General features: G+C 40.6%; 1 protein-coding gene across 2 annotated transcripts in view; it reads right to left on the bottom strand.

Annotated features, from left to right (window-relative positions):
* UBAC2 (UBA domain containing 2) overlaps positions 1–13,875 on the bottom strand; it is a 194,988-nt gene that overhangs the window by 34,326 nt on the left and 146,787 nt on the right. The gene's annotated exons all lie outside the window — the stretch shown is intronic.

Genomic DNA, 13,875 nt, shown 5'->3' on the forward strand with positions numbered 1-13,875 from the left:
GTGCACCAAAGAGAGTTAGAAATAACTATCCTGACAAAATTTTATATAAATTTATATAATTTTTATAGTAAATGGTTATTACCATAATGTAAGATCTATACTAAACCACAGAACAAAAAGCACAGAGTGAAAGAGAAGACTAGTAGGTGAGGGAGCTAGAGGAAAAAGAGTGGAATATACCACTTGTGTGTCCAAAATGTGTGTGTGTGTAACCTGTGACTAGCTTGGTCATTGGGTGTCATTTTCATGATGTTTTAACAGGTGGTTTTTATCCTGGCAGTTCCCATCTTCCTCCCTCCCCCAATCTGCAGATGGGGTACTGAGGCACAGAGAGGCTAAGTGACTTGCCCAAAGTCATACAGAAACTCAGTGCCCCCACAACTGGGTCATCGTTCCTCCTGTGTCCAAAATATACTTCCTAGCAAATATAAAATTTGAAGGAAGAGTTCTCTGCAGCACAGTGAGCCTGCATAGTTGATCTGCAGGACACTAAAATGTCTCAAAAAGTATAAATGCATGGAAGAATGCATTCAACTGTGAAAAACACTGTTTAAATGTACACAGTTTTAATTCATCCTACCACTTCCATATTTGTTAATTTTTTCTTTAATGTCACTTCAGATCCTTTGTGATTTACTACTGCAGTTATATAGCTATTAGCTGGACGTGCACGCACCTTTTAACACATCATTCACTTAGTTCTAAAATATTTTTATGAAGTCTAACCTTTTGAGGAAGAGATTATTTGCATATTTCCAACAAACTCTTCAAGAGTGGAATTAGGTACAGTGAATACATCTTGTGATGCAGCTTGGTTTAATGTCATGCCCACATTTTAATGTCACATATTTCCAAAGAACTTCCTCTTCAGCTGATTCACATGCAGAGTTTGGTTTGTATCATCTTAAAAACAAGACTTGAAAAAGTGTAGGTATAGAAATTTTGAGTGACTCTTTTTGTAAAAAAAGATTTTATTTTTGTTACTGACCTTTTGAGAATCTCTAGTGGTTAAGGTCTATTAATTTACCAGTAAATTATGTTAATTACAGATCATTCAGTGATCAAACTGTATGTATCTGACATTAAACAATCTATGTCTCATTGTTGAAAGGCTATTGCCCACATAGCAACAAGTATTCAGAAGTTTAAAAATTTTAAAAAGCAAAATCACTGTGCAAGTACTTGCTGGCAGTTGCTAAAACAAAACAAAAAAGAGTAGGAACATAAAACATTTGGGATTTTGATCTGCCAAAGTAAAATTTATCTGGGTTGATTTACTTTCTGGTAGCTTGAACATCATCACTTACAATGTTTTCCAACACAATTTTAGGACCCACTTCTACAGTGTGCTGAGAGGACACTCGCCATGTTGCACACTGAAGATGTGGGGCCCTTGCTCTGAAAGGATCTTTTATTATTTATTATCTTTTACAATTTCTTAACTTTATGTCTTTCTGCTAGTCCTTAACATAAATTTCTAAATCCCTCCTCCCTACACACAAAGTCAACTACCTCCTAAGGCTTTTCCCCCAAACATTTGCCATTTAAGAAAAAGGAAGTAGCTGTGGTTTCTTTTACATTCAGTAAAACAAACACAGAAGCTCTAAGACGACACTGTACGTGACAGACATTTCTGTACTATTTTACTAAGTGAAATGTTTACAATTTAACTAGCTTTATCTGAAATCCATTAAAAAAGGAAAACTAAGAGAAATAAGCAATGGACAGACCAGTGTGGAAAGTTCTGCTCATGGAGAGTTTTCGTATAATGGTCCTGCGTTCACATAGATTCAAAGATTTTAAGGCCAGAAGGGAACATTTAATGATGTACTATGACCTCCTGTATATCACAGATCAGGATTGCAACAGTAACTTGTGTATGACTAACGCATATCTTTCAAAAAGGCATCCAGTCTCGATTTGAAGAAGTCAAGAGATAGAGAATCTACCACTTTGCTTGGTATTTTGTTCCAGTGATTAATCACATTCAGTGTTACAAATGTGTGCCTTATTACTAATCTGAATTTGTCTGGATTTAACCTCCAGCCATTAAGTTAAAGAGCCCTTTATCTTCATGGGGAAAAAAATACCGGGTCCTACTTATACACCATAATCAAGTTGCTTCTCAGTCTTCTTTTTGATAAACTAAACGAATTGAGCTTTTTAAATTTGTGATTGTACGGCAGCCCTCAAATCATTTTTGTGTCTCTTTTGTTCAATATCCTTTTAAAAATGTGGACACCAGAACTAGTCACAGTATTCCAGTAACTGTCTTGTCAATGTCGTATACAGAGGTAAAAATCACCTCCCTACTACTCACTACTCCCCTTTTTATACATCCAAGTATTGTGTTAACCCTTTTTGCTATAGCATCATGCCACTATGACCCCCTAAACCTTTTTCAGAATCACTGCTTTCCAGGATATAGTTCCCCATTCTGTAAGTATGACCTGCATTCCTTATTCCTAGATATATGACTTCACATTTAGCTATATTAAGAGCCATTTTGTTTGAATGGGCTGAGATTACCAAGCAAACCAAACACTCCATGTGACTGCCTGTCTCATCATTATTTACCACTCTGCCAATCTTTGTGACAGCCACTAATTTTATCAGCAGTGATTTTATATTTATTGACGAAAATGTTGAATAGCATCAAGCCTAATACCAGTATCCATGGATCCCCATAAGAAACCAGCAGATTTGATGATTCCCCATTGACAACTACTTTCTGAGATCTATCAGTTAGCCGTCCTTAATCCACTTAACATGTGCTTTATTAATATTGTATAATGCTGACATTTTAAGCTGAATATTGTGTGGCGCTAAGTCAAAGGCCTGGCAAAAGTCAAAGTGTATTACATCTATGCAGTTGCCTTTATCAAATTTGTAATCTCAAAGAATGAAATCAGGTTTGTTTGACATGATCAATTTTCTATTAAACCAAGCTGATTAGCATTAATTATATTCCTATCTTTTAATTATTATCAAATGAATCGTGTATTATCTTTTCCATTATTTTGCCTGGAATTCATGTCAAGATAATTGACCTATAGTTACATCTTGATCATCTTTTTGTCCTTTTTTAATATCAGTACAACATTAGCACTTTTCCAATCTTCTGGAATTTTCCTGGTATTCAAAGATTTATTAAAAATTAACATCAGCAGGCCAAAGGTTCCCTCAGCCAACTATTTTAGTACCTTGGGTTCCAGTTATCTTGGGCCTGCTGATTTAAAAATGTGTATCCCTTGCAAATGTTGTTTAACATCCTCCCTAGTCTAATGGAATAGAAAGTATTTCTTCATCCTCATGTGGTACGAGTACATCATCCTACTACATCCCAAATACAGAACAGAAATATTTACTGAACGCACCTGCCTTTTTTGCATTATCATTAACAATTTTACCATCTCCATCTAATAACTGGCCTGTATCACAGCTAGGATGTATTTTGTTCCTAATAAATGTCCCTACCCTTTTTGCAGCCACTAACTTCCCAGACATCTGAGCTTATTCTCTTCTGGAGACCATTCTCTTTGGAGTCCATTCTTTTTGGAATCCATTAATGTAACTCCTTTAGTGTATGGTGGGGTCACTATTGAAAGACCAAATGCAATCCCTGAGCTGAATGTACTGCCTCCATAGCACATTCATCCATTCGTAACCTGTACTTGAGACCAAAAGTGGTAGTTTAATTTAGATTTCTTCTATGGCAGCACAGAGCACTATCTGCATACCTCTTGGCCAAGCTTTCCTTACATAAAATCTTGTTGTCTATTCAACACAGGTTTTTCTAAATGCACATTTCTGTGGGCTCCTCATTTTTGTTTTGATGTAATTATAACAGACATTTGATGATAGAACGTGTTTCCTTGGGAGGTGACACTGTATCTGTTGTCATCTGCCTTGTTTGCCCTTTTATCCTTTAGTCTTCCAATGATGACTTCCAACTCTAACACTCTCACTCTCTTTGTTGACTTTCCTCTCTCAAGTCAATAGACATCTTTCATATATAAAATGTTTATAATGTATAAACCAGAAAAAACAACAAGATGCTGGTACTGTAACAAAGCATGTGTGTGTATTTTAAGGTTTTGATGCCTTTCCTTCCCCATATCTGACTCCCTCAACTTTTTCCATGAACTATTATTCTATACATTTCTCTCCGATGTACTTCCCATTTGGTTATTCCACTTCCCCCAACAGTCCCCTCATTTATTTTTTCATTTCCTTGACCTTTGATTTGCTTCCTCCTCTCACATCCAATTATTTCATACATTGTTTTCACTCATCACTTCCATTCCTCTGTTTGTGTTCAAAATGCTAAGTTACAATTTCACTGCTCTAAAACTCTCCTAGGCAATACTTTCAGAGGCTGGAGATCACATAAATCAATCTTTACTGACTAAAAATAGACGTTGCAATTTAAAAAAATACATAAGCAAGTGAGAGTAGATATTCTGACTTCAGTAGAACTACTCTCATGCTTAAAGTAACATATACAGTATTGCCAACCTCAGGCATTCAGGCATCATGAGATTCGCTAAAAATCATGGTCTTTTTAAAAATCGTAAATTTGAGGTTCTTTTCTGGTTTCTGAAGCTTTCAGATACACATTGCTTCACATTTTCAAGCTTTTGTCAACAAGCATAAAGGCTAAAACTTACTTTAAAAAAAGAAAGAAAGCTGAGGTTCTCATGCAATCCCTAGATTCCAGCAACTGGGGCTTTAACAACTACATAAAATATCGTAGACTCACGATAAAATTGCAAGAGCTGGCAACACTGCCTATGTGCTTAACTACTCTCCTGAATAAAAGCCAGAATAATATACACAAACAAAAAAAGGGGCTAGAGCACTGTACTGTTGCATATTGGCCTACTTTAAACTTTAACAGAATGAAAGATTTGTGTGAAAATGAATCTGAATGTCAGAGCCCTAAATATGAATCTCCACATATGTACCTTTTCACACCTTTACTATACATAAATTAAATCTGCTGCCTCAGTTTTCAGTGCACTATCCACAGCGATATACAATACCATTTAACTTTGGAAAATAGAGCCAATATTGTGCCTTCTGTTACATCAATGTAACTCTAAAGTACTGAAGGCAAATGTCTGACAAATAGTTTCTAGAACATACCCTCATCCTGAGCTGCACCATTAAAGCCAATTCAGACTCCAATGCAAATTTTGTTTGGCTTCAGAAGTCAATGACAAAAACATTATTAATGTATACTTTACTGTACATTTTGATAACCTAGGCCTATTGTTATTCAGCTGATGCTTCTGTAAATGACCTAAGCCTAAAAGGCTGCATAGAATACCGACCTAAATGCAAATAGAATTATCTTAAGCATAAGTCCTAGAGAACGCCAGGAAAATTCATAGCTGCATGTGTTCTGATTTTGCACCAAGATACACATATATAACTAACTTTGAGATATTTGATTTCAGGGTGGGGAAGGATTTGGGGCAAGACTTACTTGTGGGGGTAGATTTAGTCTTTTAAATACACATTAAATATCACAAACAGCCTAGTGTATTATTTTGTTCCATAATCAGGCCTCCATTTTAGCAGTAGTCACTAGAAAGTACTAAAAATGTGTTTGAACCCCACTTGGGAAAATAATTCCTCTTCTTATGGAGAGCATAAACAAGCAAGTATTCTTCAATTTTAATAAAACAAGTGTATTGAAAAACAGTATCTCCTTCCCTCCCCGGTTAAAAAGACATGCCTTAGGTATGTACTGTTCAAGGTGTAATTTCAAGCCATGACAAATTTTCAGTCTAAGGCTTGGTCTACACTTATGCCAGTATAACTATGTCACTCAGGATATGTCTACACTACGGGATTATTCTGATTTTACAGAAACCGATTTTAGGAAACAGATTGTATAAAGTCGAGTGCACACGGACACACTAAGCACATTAATTTGGCGGTGTGCGTCCATGTACTGAGGCTAGCATCGATTTCTGGAGCGTTGCATTGTGGGTAGCTATCCCATAGTTCCCAGTCTCCCCCGCCCATTGGAATTCTGGGTTGAGATCCCAGTGCCTGATGGGGCAAAAAACATTGTCACTGGTGGTTCTGGGTACATCTTCCCCCTCCCTCCATGAAAACAAAGGCTGACAACTGTTTCGCACCCTTTTTCCTGGGTGAACTGTGCAGACGCCATACCACGGCAAGCATGGAGCCCGCTCAGCTCAAGACAGCAGTCATGGACATTGTAAACACCTCGTGCATTCTTGTGCAGTTTATGCTGAACCAGGACCTGAAAAACCAGGCGAGTAGGAGGCGGCTACGGCAGCGTGGCGACGAGAGTGATGAGGACATGGACATGGACACAGAATTCTCTCAAACCGCGGGCCCTAGCACTTTGGAGATCATGCTGTTAATGGGGCAGGTTCCAGCCATGGAACTCAGATTTTGGGCCCGGGAAACAAGCACAGATTGGTGGGACTGCATAGTATTGCAGGTGTGGGACGATTCCCAGTGGCTGCGAAACTTTCGCATGCGTAAGGGCACTTTCATGGAACTTTGTGACTTGCTTTCCCCTGCCCTGAAGCGCTAGAATACCAAGATGAGAGCAGCCCTCACAGTTCACAAGCGAGTGGTGATAGCCCTGTGGAAGCTTGCAATGCCAGACAGCTACCGGTCAGTCGGGAATCAATTTGGAGTGGGCAAATCTACTGTGGGGGCTGCTGTGATGCAAGCAGCCAAAGCAATCACTGACCTGCTGCTACCAAAGGTTGTGACTCTGGGAAATGTGCAGGTAATAGTGGATGGCTTTGCTGCAATGGGATTCCCTAACTGTGGTGGGGAGATAGAAGGAACCCATATCCCTATCTTGGCACCAGGGCAGCCAGTACATAAACCGCAAGGGGTACTTTTCAGTGGTGCTGCAAGCACTGGTGGATCACAAGGGACGTTTCACCAACATCAATGTGGGATGGCTGGGAAGGGTTCATGATGCTCGCGTCTTCAGGAACACTACTCTGTTTAAACGGCTGCAGCAAGGTATTTACTTCCCAGACCAGAAACTAACACTGGGGATGTTGAAATGCCTATTGTTATCCTTGGGAACCCAGCCTACCCCTTAATGCCATGGCTCATGAAGCCATACACAGGCAGCCTAGACAGTAGTCCGGAGCTGTTCAACTACAGGCTGAGGAAGTGCAGAATGGTGGTAGAATGTGCATTTGGACGTTTAAAGGGACGCTGGTGCACATTACTGACTTGCTCAGGCCTCAGCCAAACCAATATACTCATTGTTATTGCTGCTCGCTGTGTGCTCCACAATCTCTGTGAGAGTAAGGGAGAGACCTTTATGGCGGGGTGGGAGGCTGAGGCAAATCACCTGGCCGCTGATTACGCACAGCCAGACACCAGGGCGATTAGAAGAGCACATCAGGAAGCGCTGCACGTCAGAGAAGCTTTGAAAACCAGTTTCATGACTGGCCAGACTATGGTGTGAAAGTTCTGTTTGTTTCTCCTTGATGAAAACCCACCCCCTTGATTGACTCATTCCCTGTAATCAACTCACCCTCCCGCTTCAATCACAGCTTGCTTTCTAAGGAAATAAAGTCACTATCGTTTAAAAATCATGTATTCTTTATTAATTAATTATAAAAAGAGGGAGAGAACTAACAAGGTAGCACGGGTGGGATTTGGGAGGAGGATAGGAGGAAGGAAAAAGCCACTAAAAAAGTTCAAAGTAATGACAGCCTTTTGCTTGGGCTGTCCACTGGGGTGGAGTGGGTGGGTGCACGGAGCCTCCGCCCCCCCGCGTTCTTATACGTCTGGGTGAGGAGGCTATGGAACATGGTGAGGGGGGAGGGTGGTTATACAGGGGCTGCACCAGCACTCTGTGATCCTGCTGTCATTCCTGAAGCCATCCCGCCACCGCTGATCTTCCTGCTGACACCTCTGATCTCCCTGCCGCCACCTCTCATCTCGAGCATCCCTCCTGTCCTCACGTTCACTGGCATCTTTCCTGTATTTTGATACTGCGTCCTTCCACTCAGTCAGATGAGCTCTTTCATTGCGGGTCGATTCCATGATTTCAGTGAACATTTTGTCTCACGTCCTTTTTTCCCTGCCATCTTATCTGAGATGGCCTTTGGCACGGAGGAGGGAGGCTTGAAAAATTTGCAGCTGCAGGAGGGAGGGAAAAAAAGGAAGAGAAGTATTTAAAAAGATACATTTTACAGAACAATGCTTATACTCTTCCACAGTGAACAACACTATTCACATTACATAGCACATGTGATTTGAGTACAAGGTCGCATTTTGCATCTTAATATTGAGTGCCTGCGGCTTTGGTGTTAGAGATCACAGACGCAGGTCCAGGCAATAGAATTTGGCTTGCATGCAGCCATGGTAAGCCACTGTCTTTCGGCTTCTGCAGCCTTCATATATCCAGTGCCCTCCTTTCCCACATACCAAGCAAAGCCCATTGAGTGCTGCGGCTTTCCTGTTAACGTGCAGCAGCAGAAACCAAACTACCCCCCTCCATCCAATTCTCTGGGATGATCGCTTTATCCCTCCCCCCACCGCATGGCTGGTATCATGGAAGATCCCTGCTAGCCACCCCCCCACCGCGTGGCTGGTATCAGGGAAGATCCCTGCTAGCCAAATGCGAAAGAGCTCAGCGCCAATCACCCTCCCTCCCTCCCCCCGCTTGGCTAACTGCAGGGAAGGATTTCTTTTCAGCCACAGGCAAACAGCCCAATAAGAATGGACACCTCTGTCCCCTTAATTAAATTCCTGTATTTCAACCAGGTTACCACAAACGATATCATTCTCCTGAGGATAACACAGCGAGATAAAGAACGGATGTTGCTTGAATGCCAGCAAACACTGGGACCATACGCTGCCAGGCTTTGTCATGCAATGATACCAGATTACTTGCTACTAGCATGGTGTGGTCAAGTGTCCTACCATGGAGGACGGAATGAGGCTGCACTGCCCAGAAACCTTCTGGAAAGGCTTTTGGAGTACCTCCAGGAGAGCTTCATGGAGATGTCCCTGGAGGATTTCCACTCCATCCCCAGACGCGTTAACAGACTTTTCTAGTAGCTGTACTGGCCGCGAATGCATCCCAAGTCCTCAGGGCAAATTAATCATTAAAAAAAGCTTGCTTTTAAACCATGTTTTATATTTACAAAAGGTACACTCACCAGAGGTCCCTTCCATGGCTTCATGGTCTGGGATAATGCCTTGGGAGGGTTGGGAGGTTACTTCAGTCAGGCTGAGAAAAAGATCCTGGCTGTTGGGGAGAATGGAGTGCTGTGTGCTCTCCACAAGCTCGTCCTCCTCATCTTCCCCGTCCACAGAATCCTCAGGCATGGCTGAGATTACCCACTCCTAAGAATCCACGGTCAGGGGTGGGATAGAGGTGGCGGACCCCCCTAGAACTGCCTGCAGCTCAGCGTAGATGCAGCATGTTTGCGGCCCTGCCCCAGACCTTCCGTTTGCTTCTTTGGTTTTCTGGTAGGCTTGTCTGAGATCCTTAACTTTCACGCGGCACTGTAGTGAGTCCCTATTGTGGCCTCTCTCCATCATGCCCTTGGAGACTTTTTCAAATGTTTTGGCATTTCATCTTTTGGAATGTAGTTCAGCTAGCACGGAATCTTCTCCCCATATAGCGATCAGATCCAGTACCTCCCGTACAGTCCATGCTGGTGCTCTTTTTCGATTCTCTGACTGCATAGTTATGGTTACTTATGCAGATGAGCTCTGCATGGTCACCTGTGCTGATCAACTCTCCACGCTGGGCAAACAGGAAATGAAATTCAAAAGTTCGTGGGGCTTTTCCTGTCTACCTGGCCAGTGCATCCGAGTTCAGATTGCTGTCCAGAGCAGTCACAATGCTGCACTGTGGGATAGCTCCCGGAGGCCAATACCGTCGAACTGCAGCCACATTAACCCTAATCCGAAATGGCAATACCGATTTCAGCGCTACTCCCCTCGTCGGGGAGGAGTACAGATATCGATATTAAGAGAGAGCCCTTTATATCGAAATAAAGGGCTTCGTTGTGTGGACGGGTGCAGGGTCAATTCGGTTTAACGCTGCTAAATTCGAAATCAACTCATAGTGTAGACCAGGCCTCAGAGGTATGGATTTCTCACACCCCTGAGAGACGTAGTTATACCGAACCTAATCCCCAAGCTCTCCCCTTGGTGCAGGTAACATCTTCACTAAGCACTACAGCAGCGCAGCTGCAATGCTGCAAGCATAGACAAGCCCTTAGTAAGGTTTATGCTTTCATCTTCAGTGCAAGGGAAACTGCATTACATCATAGTCAAACTATTTTGAGAACTAACCATTCCCCAGATCTCTTCAAATAATTAGTTTGATCATTTCATTCTTACTACCACAGTAAGAAGTCTCAAAACATGAAAGCACTGATTAAATGTTTTGCTTCTCACCCTTCCCAGTCTCCTCCAAGAAGGAGGGACCAACCACTACAGTGAACGCCACTAGAAAAAGAAGCCTTGACGCACTGGTTACTAAATAAACAGAAACCCAACCCAACACCCATCCCTAAATATTTAATCATTTTTATTTATAGTCCATGCAAAAGAATCCTATTAACGCAATGTCAGGGTTGAGAAATCAAGCATTCAGAAGTCAAGAAATGCAGAGTTAAGGTAGAACATTCTACCTTAATTCTGTCCCCTTGTGCTGATGTCTTAAAATATAGTGTTTATACCATTTTCCCAAAACATACAATATATAGTACAATGCAAATATAAAATTGTATAAGAACATTCAATTTAGTAAATTATAATAGAGTACACACAGACTTCAGAGTAGGTTTGGTTTTTAAGCCTCAACGATATCTACAAAGCAAGTCAAATTTCAAGGAAATTCAGTACTTTTAAAGTTAAGAATGTTGAAAACTGAATGCCCCAGAGTCTGAGACAGTACCCAATTTGGTGATGGCCTAGAGAAGACTCAGACTATCTCAGATACTGAGATGAATGTAGTAAGCAAACTTCCTATTTAGAAAGCAAACTACTATGAAATTGACAAATGTTACACTAGGTGAAAGACAGACAGACATTTCAACACTCACACCACAAAAAGGGAAGAGGTTCTAACAGACTCAATTTTCCACTAAATACAACCCCTTGCAACATAAATAGCAGAAACCTTGATATGTGGAACTGTGTGATGATAATGTTATGTATATGTACAGAGGGAACTCCATGTTGCGGTTGGGAAATCTCATCTGTTGGTACCAACCTGAGTTTAGCTCTTGACGCAGTTATGGTGTAGCTAATATTGAGTGAGCCTTGACAGGCCCCTCATATTTCAATCCTGCAAGAGTATAACAATGAGAAATATAAACTGACAGCCAATCAGAAATGTACTTCTTTAGAGAGAAGCTGATTTTCACTTGTTTAATGCAGCATATAAGTAGACAGGCCATTTTAAGAAGCTGTACTTGTTTACAAAAAGAAGAAAGAAAGAAAGAAAGAAAGACAGAAAGAAAGAAAGAAAACCTTTTTGTTTCCAGGCTTAACTAGGTTGGGCAGTGAGATTAGATAAACCAGTTGAGAAGACTGTTCGTTGAAAGTAAATGTAACAAAGACAAAAGTCCATGTTCTAACGTTAAAAGTTAGTGTATGGTGTATCACCTGTATAGCTTGCAGCTGCCTGTTTTGATGATATAAATTGCGACCAGAAATATGTCTATCCATATAAAACAGTTTGAACTTACACAAATCTGGAGGCTCAAAAGGGGCTTTCTTCAATTTTGTGGAAAACATTATTATCCCCACAACATCTAAAGCCTTGTCTACACTGCCACTTTACCACATTGAAACTTTCTCGCTCAGGGGTGTGAAAAAAACACCCCCCTGAGTGATGCAAGTTTCAGCACTGTAAAGTGGCAGTGTAGACAATGCACAGCACTGGGAGCTACTCACCTTATGGGGGTGGGTTTTTTAAAGCGCTGGGAGAGCTCTCACTTAGTGCTGGTCCTGCAACTACACAACCACATTAAAATGCTGCTGCGGCAGAGCTTTAATGTTGGCAGTGAAGACATACCCTAAGTATTTCTTTTTTGGATGCACCAAACATATTACACCCCTGACAAAGCCAATTACAATAAACTAAGTTAAAAAGTAGGTCCCTAAGTTATTGAAAGATTAGCATTATATGTTAATTTTTACATCAACACTGTATACGTGTTTATAATACTTTTTTCCTATATCGTACTGTTTGCAGAGAAACTTCCATGAAACTTGTTAGTGACATTCTTTACACCGCATTCTGTCCTCTCAATAACTGTAAAGACCAGGCACATACTGGTATACAAGAGATGTGAGCAGGATTCTGTATTTTAATAGTAATTACAAGCAATGGTACTGAGAAATACCTATTTTGATCTTGTAGAGTAAAAAAGTAGCCTCTAATGTGTATTCTACACCGATACAAATTCAACAATCCAGAAAGATGTACTTGAAGCCAAGCTAGAAACAGGATTTTTTCCCCTTCAATTCTGATGATAGAATGTATAGCCAACTCGCAGATACTACACCAAATCCGTCATTCTGCTATTAAAGATGTTGGGAGCAATCCAACTTCATGCTACAAACTTTCCAAAATTTTCCAATAACGATACATGCCATATCCATAGATATATTTGTAGATATGTGTATTTTTGTCACTACTGGGTCCCCTCAAACTATTCAGTAGCCACTGAGAAGGGACACAGGAGGAGGAACAACTCGAAGTTGTATTACTTCCAGTCTGTCTTTTTTTGCGCAGAAACCTAACAGTTTTGCAGGGAATGGTGGGGCAGAGAGGAATATCCTCCCTACTCAAGCACAAGTATGAAGAGCTCCAATCAAATAATATCCAGACAGGGCAAGGAGAGGAAGAAACAGAGTTGCATAGGTAGCGCTACTCTCACATGGAAAGAGGGAAACTTGTGTGTGTGAAGTGCACCTGCGCTTGTAGCTCTTTGGGGGCTGACCTGGCCCAGAGTGAGAAATTTCCCTTAGAAGGGAACCAGCTCATCAGTTTTGCTTGGTAACTTACACATGTATCTCATCAGTCATCATTTAGTTGAATGGACTCATTTGGTTTTGTAATTGATCTTTAACTTGTAAAAGAGAACTTAATTGGCCTAAACAAAATATATGAGAACTTGACAACTATTCAGAAATGAAGCAGAACACATGTTGATGCTTGATAAGAGCAGAATTTCAACAAGAGCCAGATTTCAAAATGACACTATGCTCAGGCATTTGGGCGCCTAATTTGTCTTTTTAATTAACACAATGGGCACTTAAGTACAGTAACTGTGTGCAAATGATCAGTTACACATCTAACTGGCTGTCAAGACTACGGACTCAAATACATGACATTTTGCATGTGCAAGTCTCCATGCACAGTTCTGAAAATCTGGCCCAAATTGACTAATCAATTACACAAAATCAAGAGTAGTACAATTGTCACAAACACACAAATATATAGTTTGCCAAATCAAAAATATTAAATACCTTGCAGAAATATACAAACAGATGTTATAAAATGTTTTTGCAGTGTTAAATGGTGAAATATGAACCACTATAAATGCAGACTTTACATTTAACGTAATAACATTTTACTCTCAAGTGTTTTTCTGAGCTGCAAAATTACCACTTTTCCCTCTCTTTTTTTTTTTAAGAAAAAAAGGAAGCAACTGCCTATATTTAGAGAAGTGATGGTTATGTTATGCAAGAGACATCTGGAATACAGGAGATGTGTTTTTTTTCTGAATTACAACACTGATCTTCCGATCAGTCCTTCAGCTGACAACACAGGCAAAGCATGTCGCGCATAAGTTTGTACTAATGACTTGTTTCAGA

The sequence above is a fragment of the Mauremys mutica genome, chromosome 1 (assembly GCF_020497125.1).
Source record: "Mauremys mutica isolate MM-2020 ecotype Southern chromosome 1, ASM2049712v1, whole genome shotgun sequence".
Classification (NCBI taxonomy): domain Eukaryota; kingdom Metazoa; phylum Chordata; order Testudines; family Geoemydidae; genus Mauremys; species Mauremys mutica.